The sequence below is a fragment of the Callorhinus ursinus genome, unplaced genomic scaffold, assembly GCF_003265705.2.
Source record: "Callorhinus ursinus isolate GAN/ISIS: 27379988/994484 unplaced genomic scaffold, GSC_fseal_2.0 scaffold21, whole genome shotgun sequence".
Classification (NCBI taxonomy): Eukaryota; Metazoa; Chordata; class Mammalia; order Carnivora; family Otariidae; genus Callorhinus; species Callorhinus ursinus.
In genome coordinates, this window is record NW_027397083.1 from 968,687 (window position 1) to 981,917 (window position 13,231).

At 37.0% G+C, this 13,231-nt stretch overlaps 1 pseudogene; it reads left to right on the forward strand.

Annotated features, from left to right (window-relative positions):
* The first annotated feature begins 10,636 nt into the window (after nucleotides 1–10,636).
* On the forward strand, nucleotides 10,637–11,423 carry LOC112829485 (olfactory receptor 5B17-like; annotated as a pseudogene).
* The last annotated feature ends 1,808 nt before the right edge of the window (nucleotides 11,424–13,231 follow it).

Below are 13,231 nucleotides of genomic sequence, written 5' to 3' on the forward strand. Positions count from 1 at the left end.
ATCCAATCAAGAAATGGGCAGAAGACATGAACAGACATTTTTCCAGAGAAGACATCCAAATGGCCAACAGACACGTGAAAATGTGCTCAACATCGCTCGGCATCAGGGAAATCCAAATCAAAACCTCAATGAGATACCACCACACACCAGTCAGAATGGCTAAAATTAACATGTCAGGAAACGACAGATGTTGGCGGGGATGCGGAGAAAGGGGAACCTTCCTACACTGTTGGTGGGAATGCAAGCTGGTGTAACCACTCTGGTAAACAGTATGGAGGTTCCTCAAAAAGTTGAAAAGAGAGCTACCCTACGATCCAGCAATTGCACTACTGGGTATTTACCCCAAAGATACAAATGTAGGGACCCGAAGGGGTACGTGCACCCCGATGTTTATCACAGCAATGTCCACAATAGCCAAACTGTGGAAAGAGCCAAGATGTCCATCGACAGATGAATGGATAAAGAAGAGGTGGTATATATACATAATGGAATATTATGCAGCCATCAAAAAGAATGAGATCTTGCCATTTGCAATGACGTGGATGGAACTGGAGGGTATGTTATGCTGAGTGAAATATGTCAATCAGAGAAAGACATGTATCCTATGACCTCACTGATATGAGGAATTCTTAATCTCAGGAAACACTGAGTGTTGCTGGAGTGGTGGGGGGTGGGAGGGATGGGGTGGCTGGGTGATAGACATTGGGTAGGGTATGTGCTATGGTGAGCGCTGTGAATTGTGCAAGACTGTTGAATCACAGATCTGTACTTCTGAAACAAATAATACAACATATGTTAAGAAAAAAGAAAAAGAAGAAGATAGCAGGAGGGGAAGAATGAAGGGGAGTAAGTCGGAGGGGTAGACGAACCATGATAGACGATGGACTCTGAAAAACAAACTGAGGGTTCTAGAGGGGAGGCAGGTGGGGGGATGGGTTAGTCTGGTGATGGGTATTAAAGAGGGCACATTCTGCGTGGAGCACTGGGTGTTATGCACAAACAATGAATCATGGAACACTACATCAAGAACTAATGATGTAATGTATGGTGATTAACATAACAATAAAAAAGGCAAAAAACAGCCAGAGTAGGAGAAAATAGAAGAAGACTAAAACTATTTTTCAATTTCTTCAGATATTATTACCAATTGTCACACTACTAAAAAATTCATCGAAAACCAGTAATGTACATCTTGCTTCTGGAAATGCTTTGGAATGATTAATGCTGGTATTTCATGTTTCCTTTGTTGAATTAAATTATTTTTTGTTACTTCATTCTTTCACCCTACTTCATTCACATGATTTTCTTTCTATTTCTTCACAATCTGACAAGTTAAGCATGTTCCTGACTCAGGGCATTTGTACTTGCTTTTCTCTGTGTAGAATGTTCCCTTACTCCATTATAGTTATTGCTTAAATGTTACTCTATTACAGAATGTTTTCCTGACCACCTTTATAAGATAGTCCCCTTTTACTACCATGTGCACTGTTCTTTCCCTCTGTGATATTCTTCATATCCTTATAAACCCTCATCTCTTGTCTGTTTATTTGTTTTCTTCTTTATGACCCATGTGCCCCAACTAGAATTTAAACTCTGTGAAAACAATGGCTTTATTTTTTTTGTTTACAACACAATCTTCAGTACCAAAATGGGTGTCTGTTTCAGAGTAGATTCTCAAAATATGAATGAATAAAATAATTAAGCTTTGAGTCAAACTGTATCAATATGATGAATCCTTAAGCATTGATAGTTATAACATATCACCCACAACATAAACTTTTTTATTATGTTAGTCACCACACAGTACATCATTAGTTTTTGATGTAGTGTTCCTTGATCCATTGTTTGCATATAACACCCAGTGCTCCATGCAATACATGCCCTCCTTAATATCCATCATCATGCTCACCCATCCACCACCCCCCTCTAAAACCCTCAGTTTGATTCCCAGAGTCTATAGTCTCTCATAATTTGTCTCCCCCTCTGATTTCCCCCCTTCATTTTCCCCTTCCTTCTCCTAATGTCCTCCATGATCTTCCTTATGTTCCACAAATATGTGAAACCACATGATAATTGACTTTCTCTGCTTGACTTATTTCACTTAGCATAATCTCCTTCAGTCCCATCCATGTTGATGCAAATGTTGGGTATTCATCCTTTCTGATGGCTGAGTAATATTCCATTGTATATATGGATCACATCTTCTTTATCCATTCATCTGTTGAAGGGCATCTCAGCTCTTTCCACAGTTTGGCTATTGTGGACATTGCCGCTATGAACATTGGGGTGCATATGGCCCTTCTTTTCACTACATCTGTATCTTTGGGGTAAATACTCAGTTTTTTGATAGATGTATAATGCATTTCAAGAAGCACAGTTGATTTTCTGCTTAGCTGAAATATTTTTATCTGCATTTTCACTAAGTACTTGCACTCCAATATTTGGAAACAATGATTTCTTGGATCCCATAATCAAGTGAATCATCTGAAATAATCTCATAATTTTCACTTAGCAGTGTTGTCTCATTACATGGCAAGTAACACATCAAATAAATACTAGTTAGTAAATCATAAAAAGACATTAAATATGAGATTATTAATGGTTAGTATCTGATTATATTTGAAAATTACTTCATACATATGAAATATAATGAACTGAAATGATTCTGAGTATCTATATAGAATATAAACATGGCACTGTCAATAATAAAGATAATGCACATTCAATATGCTAGTATAATGCACAATTTTTATGCTTTTAATTTTGAACCTCAGAGAGCTCTATACACAAAACCTACCCACATAAATATGTACCCTCATCTAATTTGTTATCTCTAGATAATAGGAGTCTTTAATATTTCAGTATTTGTAAGATTGTGCTTGAATATTCTAATATTCTTATGCTACTATTTGAGGGCAGTGTAGAATAATACAAATATTAACTTCTATTTTAATGGTGATGTTTCTCCTATTGCAAACATTTCTAATTATTATTTTAAAAAAGACCTCACCCGCAATTTACTGGAACTCATACAGCAATTCACTAATGTGGCAGGATACAAATCAATGCACAGAAATCAGTGGCATTTCTATACACTAACAATGTGACTGAAGAAAGAGAAATTAAGGAATCAGTTCCATTTATAATAGCACTAAAAACCATAAGATACCTAGGAATAAACCTAACCAAAGAGGTAAATGATCTATACTCTAAAAACTACAGAACACTTATGAAAGAAATTGAGGAAGACACAAAGAGATGGAAAAATATTCTGTGCTCGTGGGTTGGAAAAATAAACATTGTTAAAATGCCTATGCTGCCCAGAGCAATCTACACATACAATGAAATCCCTATCAAAATACTATCCACATTTTTCACAGAGCTGGAACAAAGAATCCTAAGATTTGTATGGAACAAGAAAAGACCCCAAATTGCCAGGGGAATGCTGAAAAAGAAAACCAAAGCTGGGGGCATCACAATGCCTGGCTTCAAGCTATATTACAAAGCTGTGATCATCAAGACAGTATGGTGTTGGCACAAAAACAGACACATAGATCAATGGAACAGAATAGAGACCCCAGAAATGGACCCTAACTCTATGGTCACATAATCTTTGAGAAAGCAGAAAAAACATGCAATGGAAAAAAGACGTCTCTTCAATAAATGGTGCTGGGAAAATTGGACAGCCACATGCAGAAGAATGAAACAGGACCATTCTCTTACACCATACACAAAGATAAGCTCAAATGGATGAAAGACCTAAATGTGAGATGGGAATCCATCAAAATCCTAGAGGAGAACACAGGGAATAACCTCCTCAGCATTGGCCACAGTGACTTCTTTCAAGACACATCTCTAAAGGCAAGGGAAACAAAAGCAAAAATGAACTTTTGGGACTTCATCAAGATAAAAAACCTTTGCACAACAAAGGAAACAGTCAACAAAACTAAGAGGCAACCCACGGAATGGGAGAAGGTATTTGCAAATGACATTACAGATAAAGGGCTGATATCCAAGCTCTATAAAGAACTTCTCAAACTCAACACCCAAAAAACAAATAATCCAGTCAAGAAATGGACAGAAGACATGAACAGACACTACAACTGGCTAACAGACATATGAAAAAATGCTCTATATCATTAGCCATCAGGGAAATACAAATCAAAACCACAATGAGATACCACCTTACACCAGTGAGAATGGCAAAAATTAACAAGTCAGGAAACAACAAATGTTGGCAAGGATGTGGAGAAAGAGGAATGCTCTTACACTGTTGGTGGGAAGGCAAGCTGGTACAGCCACTCGGAAAATAGTACGGAGGTTCTTCAAGATGTTAAAAATAGAGCTACCCTATGACCCAGCAATTGCACTACTAGGGATTTACCCCAAAGATAAAGATGTAGTGAAAAGAAGGGGCAACTGCACCCCAACGTTCATAGCAGCAATGTCCACAATAACCAAACTGTTGAAGGAGCCGAGATGTCCATCGACAGATGAATGGAAAAAGAAGATGTGGTTCATATATACAATGGAATATTTCTCAGTCATCAGAAAGGATGAATACTTACCATTTGCATCAACATGGATGGAACTGGAGGGGATTATGCTGAGTGAAATAAGTCAAGCAGAGAAAGTCAATTATCATATGGTTTTACTTATTTGTGGAACATAAAGAATAGCACAGAGGACCACAGGGGGAGGGAGGGAAAACTGAAGGGGGGGAAATCAGAGAGGGAGACAAATCATGAGAGACTCTGGACTCTGGGAAACAAACTAAGGGTTACAGAAGGGAGGGGGTGGGGAGATGGGGTAACCAGGTGACGGGTATTAAGGAGGGCAGGTGTTGTGATGAGCACTGGGCATTATATGCAACTAATGCATCGTTGAAGACTACATCAAAAACTAATGATGTACTATATACTGGCTAACTGAACATAATAAAAAATAATTATTTAATTTTATAACTATTTGAGAGTTATAAAAAAATTTTTAAATGCTACAGACTATTCAAAGTAACCCTGTGGCAGTCTGATTAATGGCCTGCAAAGAGATCCACATCCTAGTTCCTAGGACTTTCCAAGGTTACCTTATATGGCCTAAAAGGACTATGCAGATGTGATTAGCTTAAGGATTTTATCTCAGATTTTCTGTGTATACCTTAAAGGTAATCCCATGTATACTTTTAAGAAGTTTAATCACAGATAAAAGAGGAGTAAACAATGTGACCCTGGAAGTAGATGAAAGTGATATAACCACAAACCATGGATGACAGCTGCCATCGGAAGATGAAAGAGGCAAGAAATGGATTTTCTCTTAAAGCCTATGGAGGGAGCATGGCTCTTCCAATACACCGACTTTTTTCCAGGGAAACTTTTTTTGGACCTCTGGATTCTAGGCTGTGAAATAATGAATATATGTTGTTTAAGCTTCCAAGTTTGTGGTCATTTGTTATAACAGTCATAGGAAACGAATACAACTCTTACCTAGTTTCCTCTAAAGAGTAATCTTAATATTACCATGGGACATTTGTAAAATGAGGAAACCAAAACTTGTACATATTAATTTTACTCTTTTCTATGTAAGTTTTAAGGGTTTTAATAAATGCTGAGTCAAGTGTTCACCAGCACTGTAGCATGGAGAATATTTTATCATCCTAAAATTTCCCTTTCCACTTCTGTTATAGCCAGCCAGTCCCAGCTCCCTCATCTCTTGGAAATCACCGAGCCTTCCTCCATCCTATGTTACATGAATGGAATCTCACGATGTGGAGACTTGGGAAGGAAAAAATAAAAACTGTTTCTGTTCACAGATGAAACGATTGTCTATGTAGATATATGAAAGAATGGGGGAAAAAAACCTCCTGGAACTAGTGAGGGATTATAGCTTGATTGTAGAATGCAAGGCTAATATACTAAATTCTATCACTTTCCCAGATACTGACAATGAACGAGTAGAAGTTGAAATTAAAAACACATGGCCTTTTATATTAGCACCCCAAAATCAAATCGTTATAAATCTAACAAGATAACAAAATAAAAAATGAAATAGAAAAAATTACCAAACTCTGATGCTGATGAATGAAACCAAAAAAGAATTGAAAAAAATGGAGAGACATTCCATTCTCGTGGATAGGAAGACTCATTGTTGTCAAAATGTCAGTTTTTTCCAACTTTATCTATAGATTCATTGACGTCCCAAACAAAGTCCCAGTAAGTGATTTGTGGATCTTGACAAACTGATTCTAAAGTTTAAGTGGAGAGATAAATGACCCAAAAGAGCTAACAATATTTAAAGCGAAGAACAAAGTTGGAAGACTAACACTACTCAACTTCAAGATTTAATTCTCCAAAGAAGACACAGATACAAGAAAAGATGTTCAACACCACTCATCATCAGGGAAATGCAAATCAAAACCGCAATGAGATAGTACCTCCTATCTGTCAGAATGGAAAATCAAAAAGGCAAGAAACCACAAGTGTTAGCAAGGATGTGGAGAAAAAGGAACCTCATGCACTGTTGATGGAAATGTAAATTGGTGCAATCACTGTGGAAAACAGTATGAAACCTCCTCAAGAAATTAAAAACAAAATTACTATATGATCCAGTAATTCCACTACTGGGTATTTATTGAAAGAATACAAAAACAGTAATTCAAAAAGATATATGCACTCTTATGTTTATTGCAGCATTATTTACAATAACCAAATATTGGAAGTAGCCCCAGTGTCCACTGATGGATGAATGGATAAAGAAGTTGTGTGTGTGTGTGTGTGTGTGTGTATATATATATATATATATATATATAATATATACACATAAATGAAATATTACTCAGCCATAAAAACATAAAATCTTGCCATTTGCAACAACATGGATGGATCTAGAAGGTATGAAATATGTGATACACAGAAAACAAAATTTTCAGAAATAAAGCTAAAATATACAATATAGGGAACATAGTGGTATTGTTACCGTGTTGTATGGTGACAGATGGTAGCTACACTTGTGGTGAACAAGCATAACATATAGAATTGTTGAATCATCTTGTTGTACACCTGAAACTAATTAACATTGTATATCAACTATACTTCAATAAAAAAGATATATTTCAAATGTCAAAAATAACTATAAATGTAAATTAAACAAAACCACTCGATGTATGTAAAAATCACCTAATTTTTAAAAAGATTTTATTTATTTATTTGAGAAAGAGAACGAGAGAGAGCGAGCCCAAGCAGAGGAGAGGGGCAGAAGAAGAGGGAGCAGCAGACACCCAACTGAGCAAGGAGCCCAAGGCGAGAAGGATTCCAGGACCCTGAGATCATGACCTGAGCTGAAGTCAGGAGCTTAATTGACTGAGCCACCCAGGTACCTCAAAAGTCACCTTTATTTTTTAAGTGGGGGAGGGGAGAGAGAGGAGGGCAAGACTAAAAATATACATAGGTGCTACACAACATACCAAATTATGCCCCTGCATACAGTTTAATTATTTCTGCATTATGTAATTGGGATGAGGAGAGGTGTTTGTCCTCACAGGAACTCTTTTCCTCCAAGAGTTCCATGCCCATATGATTTTCTCCTTGTTCTTGTTCATTACGGGCTGAAATCCCATCATGATTCTGCATGATGTTATTTTTAAAGGACAAGACACTGAGCAGAACCCATTTGGTCAACATTTATTGAACTGAAAGCTAAACTTGTTGTATACACCAGTTTCTGTCCAAACTGGGTGTTTGCAGTGAGTCTGCAATGACAGGCAGGGAAGACACCACGTAATAAAAATTAAACTGATTCATGTTGAAAAGTTAAGCCCTTACTAAGTTCTTTTGTGCATCCACCCTCATTTGCTAGTCTCAAATACAATTCTGGAAAGTCTGTGGGACAGATAATTTTATTATCTCTTTATCATAAATAAGGAAACTGAGATCAGCAGAAGGTAAATCATTTTCTCAGTACCGTAAAATATCCATGGTAGATGTACTACTTAAACGCAGGCTTCCTAGGAAGCCCCATGTTAATGATCCTTTCTCCACGTCTTCACGCTTCAGGGAACTTGGAACATCTTGACCAGAACATGAGACAGAATTTCTCCGACATTATTTATAACATTCTTCTAGGGCTGAATTTCTGATTGCAGACTCACAATTCAGCACTGTCTTTACTTTCTTTTCAAGAGCAAGGGAAGCTTCTAGATTCAATCTACACTTGCAGTGAAAAATGTAATTGATGCAGAAGTAGTGGGGTGTCTACATCTTTTGTGAGTTTTTGAGCTATCTGGTTGTTTGAACACGATTTCTGAACATTAGCATAAATATAGGAGTCAGGGCAAAACACTGTAATCAGTAAAGTGCAAAGGAATATTTCTGAAATTCCATGCTGCTTTTCTTAAACGGTTAGGGAAACCCGGTGATAGACGGTACTCTGTTTGGGTAGATGCTAAATTCCTCCCGTTTACTGTGTATTGACTTGTCACTGAAGGAATAGCTAACCAAACAGGGTGAAATGACATTTCACGGACTCCAGAAAGAGCATCAGGAAACTACCAAGATCCTTACAGTTATTGCTCCACAACCTGCCCTTTCATTACTTGTTCATCTAGAAAATCTGACACTGAAGTAATTAAAGCTAAAGCATTAAGATCGGTTAGACATGGGTTTGTATCTTCAATATCTCGAACTAGCTGTAGAATTTTAAGAAGGCACACAACTTCTCAAAACCTCCACTTCCTTAGTAGTAAATTAGTTATATGTGTATGTGTGTGAGTGTGTACATACCCAATTTATATCCTTTCTTCTTCTGCTGTACCTATTTATCTATCATCATAACTATGATCATCACTGTCATTATCAGTGTCATCTTTATCCATACATTTTTCTCTTGATCTATGAGACCAGCTACACACAAGCAGGAATTTTAAGCACAGGAGAGCTATTAGTCATCATAGAACACAGCAATTGATATAGTTGTGATATCATAACAATACATTATCATGAGGATGAGGTGTTGACTTTTAGGTGAAGATGTGTAAAAGAGTGTGTTTAGGAGCCAGGAGGAAGGTGGTAGAGAATAGTGGTTACCAAAGAATGCATGTCTTTCTCAAAGCTTCAACTAAAAATACAAAGATTTGTGCTTTCTCATGAATAGATCTGCAGATTAGTATCCACTCCCATGCCATGCATTTTCACCCTTCAATAGCTGTGGTCCAGCTCAGTGTTGTTAGAAATGACAGTAAGAATGAGTCTAGGATAGAGGGGTAAGGTAAAATGTGGATCTCAAGAAAGAAAATAAGAAAAGGAAAGCTTGGAGATCCCTGGGTTCTCACACAAAATGATTGACACAGGCATGAGCACAGAGTGAGAAATAGAGGGAAAACAAAATATCTGCATAAACAGCATGTACAAAAAGGCAAATCAAAGGTTAAGGCCAACGGACCTAAAACCCAGCCCCCTACAGCTGCCACCTGACTTTCCTAAACCAACATAGAGACCATTGTTCTATGCTAATAATATTATAGCCAGTATTCTTCAGGATTGTGCTTGGCACCCGCATTGTGCTAACTCTTTTTATACACTATGTCTTTATTTTTTGTTGTTTTTTTATTTAATTTTATTTGATTATGTTATGTTAGTCACCATACAGTACATCATTAGTTTTTGATGCAGTGTTCCATGATTCATCGTTTTCGTTTAACACCCAGTGCTCCATGCAATACGTGCCTATGTCTTTAAATTCTTACAATAATACTTTGAGGTAAGTTCCAACAGCACTTTCATTTTGCTGGTGGATAGAGACTTAGAGAAGTTAGGACCAATGTCTCCCATTGTAAATGGTAGGGATGATATGTGATTGTATACACATGCTTCTCAGAGTCCAAGCCTTTACATACAATGCTGTACCTTCTGTTCAGAATTACCTTTGTTGATTACACTTGCCTCTAATGCTACATTTAGCCCACTGCATCTACCATGCATTTATTTGTGAATTATGTAACTATGTTACTCCATGCATTAAGTTCAGTACAATAGAGACAAGTAAGTATAAATCGAATGAAATTAAAATCAATTCAAATTCATTAACAACACTTAGGTTGGGAACCCTCTTGATTGGGTCTAAAGCTTGGCGTTGTCCATTAACACCTAACTAACCTTAAATAAATTACTAGATCTCTCAGTTGCCAAATTGCTAGATACCTATAGGGGAAGAATAATCAATCTAATAGGACTGATGAGAGGATTAAATGAATATATACATATAGAGCACCTGGCACGAGAGCACTGTAGAAGGGTAAGATATTAGATTTAAAAGATGTGATATAGGAGATGGATTCATTCCAGGAATGTGAACTTGGACAACTCGTTAGCCTTTCCTGCAACTCCGCTTACTCATATACAAAATCTAGAAGTTGGGAAGCTGATCTGTAAGGACACTTCCTATCCAAAAGCTTATTACTGTGGAGATAAGTTGTCACTAAATTGTGTTGCCATGACATGCTTCAGAAATGGAGAATATTGAAGAACAAATTATTGCTCTAATAAAATAATGCTTGTACATTTCTATTTCTATGCAACCCATTTCTGTTCATCAGTGTGTTCGTTTTCATTGCTGCAGAGCATCTTGTGATATGCAAATCACATCCATGAAGACTAACACAGAGGTGAAAGAATTCATCCTGCTGGGACTAACAAATGCATCAGAACTGCAGAGTCCTCTCTTTCTAATGTTTACTCTCATCTACCTTGTCACTCTGGTTGGGAACCTGGGGATGATCATGTTGATCCTGCTGGACTCTCGTCTGCACATTCCCATGTACCTTTTCCTCAGTAACCTGTCTCTGGTGGACTTTTGATACTCCTCAACAATCACTCCCAAGGTCATGTCTGGATTACTTATAGGAGACAAGGTCATCTCCTACAATGCACTTATGTCTTTGCCTTTTTAACTGCTGCTATTGACATTGTAGACACATTCTGTTTTTCTTTATGTATGTCCAATGTGGTCCATCACTTTTTCTGTGATATTCCAGCAGTCATGACTCTGACTTGCTCAGATAAAGACATTAATGAGCTGATTCTTGTGCTTATTTCAAGCTTTATCTTTTTTGCACTTTTTGTTATCTTTATTTCCTATCTGTTCATATTTACAACCATTTTGAAGATACAGTCAGGGGAGGGGTACCAGAGGCTTTATCTACCTGTGCTTTTCACCTTGTTGCAGTTTCCATATTTTATGGGACAGTCATCATCATGTACTTACAGCCAAGTTCCCATCATTCCATGGACACAGACAAAATCACATCTGTGTTCTATACTATGGTCATTCCCATGCTAAACCCTATGGTGTACAACTTGAGGAACAAAGAGGTCAAGAATGCTATCAAGAAGTTTTTTGAGAAGGCAAAATATTCTCTAGGTTTAGTCTTCTAATGATCTAAAATCCACAAAAGTTATTTCATCTCACTTAAATCTACTCCATGCCATAACTCAATGTTCATGGCCATATAGGGTATCAAAGCATATCAATCACTCGAATGTTATTTATTTCTTTAATTTTGTAGCAGGTCCAAGCATCCAAAATGGAGAACAAATATATTTTTTTAATGAAAGCAGTTTATGAATAAACCTTCCTTGTTACTATTGTGTTACACATAGTTTTTTCCTTGATGTACTTCAATAATGGTAAGAAAAAACTAATGGATAAGAAAAAAAATTAAGAGCTTGGACCAGGTAGTAAGGAAAACAGTGGATAATGGAGTTTTCCCCAGAAAGAAAAATCAGGGTCTCATAAAGAAATATATCCCATCACCAGGTTGAGGGGCCTAGTTATTGTCAATTCCATAAGATTTCTAAACTGAAATCTGTGTGTCTTCCTTTGCTGACTCTTCTGAATGGAGGCTCTTTTTTCCCCAATTATCTTTATTCAGGCCCAACATTATTTACTGGATATGAATGTGGAATGAACTATGTTTTCTTTTTAGAGTATAATTGCTAGGCAACAGGGAGCCACACATGGACTGGATGGAGAAGACCATTTAACCTGTATGATAGCCTGGACATTGTGCTTCTATATTGATTAGTTGGGATTAAGGTTGTCTCCTTGGTGGAGGTGAATAATAAATTTTCTGTATGGGAGGAAATGTAAGATGGATATTTGATGATTATAAGCATTACAATGGAAAAGACTGGTTAGTTATTTTCCGAAATATGTTTACTCCTAGAAATATACATAAGCTCTATGTCTCTGCCCTTCATACAGTTAATTATGACCATGTGCTTGTGTTTTTGTCCATTGAATGTGAGTACAGGTCATACATGCCACTTCCAAGTCTGCCCATGAACCTCCCCATGTGATGTCTTGTTCATTCTTTTTGTCACCAGCTGTATGGAGAGAATCCAGACCACAAGAGATGACGAAATCACTAAATGGAAAGAACCTGGTACAACTGAGTCTCTGTATAAGTTCCCACAGAACAACTAATGGAACCATATGCAAGCAAGGAAAACCTCTATCGTCATGCCACTGCCATTTTGGAGTTTGCTTGTATGACAGCTGGTATTATTTACCCTAACAGACAGAGCTTCTTATAAGACCATCTGGATGCTGTTGTGGGAGTGGGGAGGATATATCCTGGAAAAACTATCAAATTTCTCCAATACAATTTGATTCTACCATGATTTCTTTGTGAATCTTCACCCAGCCTTCATATCATAACCAAAGAGGCTAGTCCCAATAAAATTAGCACAGGTTTTAGAGAGAGGACAAATTCAACGTGAATTCCATTCCAATTCAAACTTTGTGATAAAGGGCAAGTTATTAAGTATTCTGAGTTTCTCATGGGGAAACTAATGCCTCTCTCACAGACTTATATTAAATGGGTACTGAATGAGCCAGACCGTAGCACAGTGCCTGAAACAGAGTAGCTGCTCAAAATATATTTGCATCCTTTCCCTTCTGTTCCTTTTCTTATCCTTGTTCATTCATCTAATTTGCCAACCTTGTCCATAGAACAATTAAAACAGTTACAAATTATTTTGGTTTGTTTTATAGATTTAACTGTAGTACTGAATTGCAAGACTTTGAGACCAAAGATGTTACCTTACTTAGGTATGTGTTCTCAGAATCTAAGACTAATGTCTATTCCACAGAACTCAAGAGTATCTAATGAAATGTGATCCTGTGTAGGAACAAAGTTACATGGAAAAACCCACAAATATTAATGTCTATCATCTTTTCC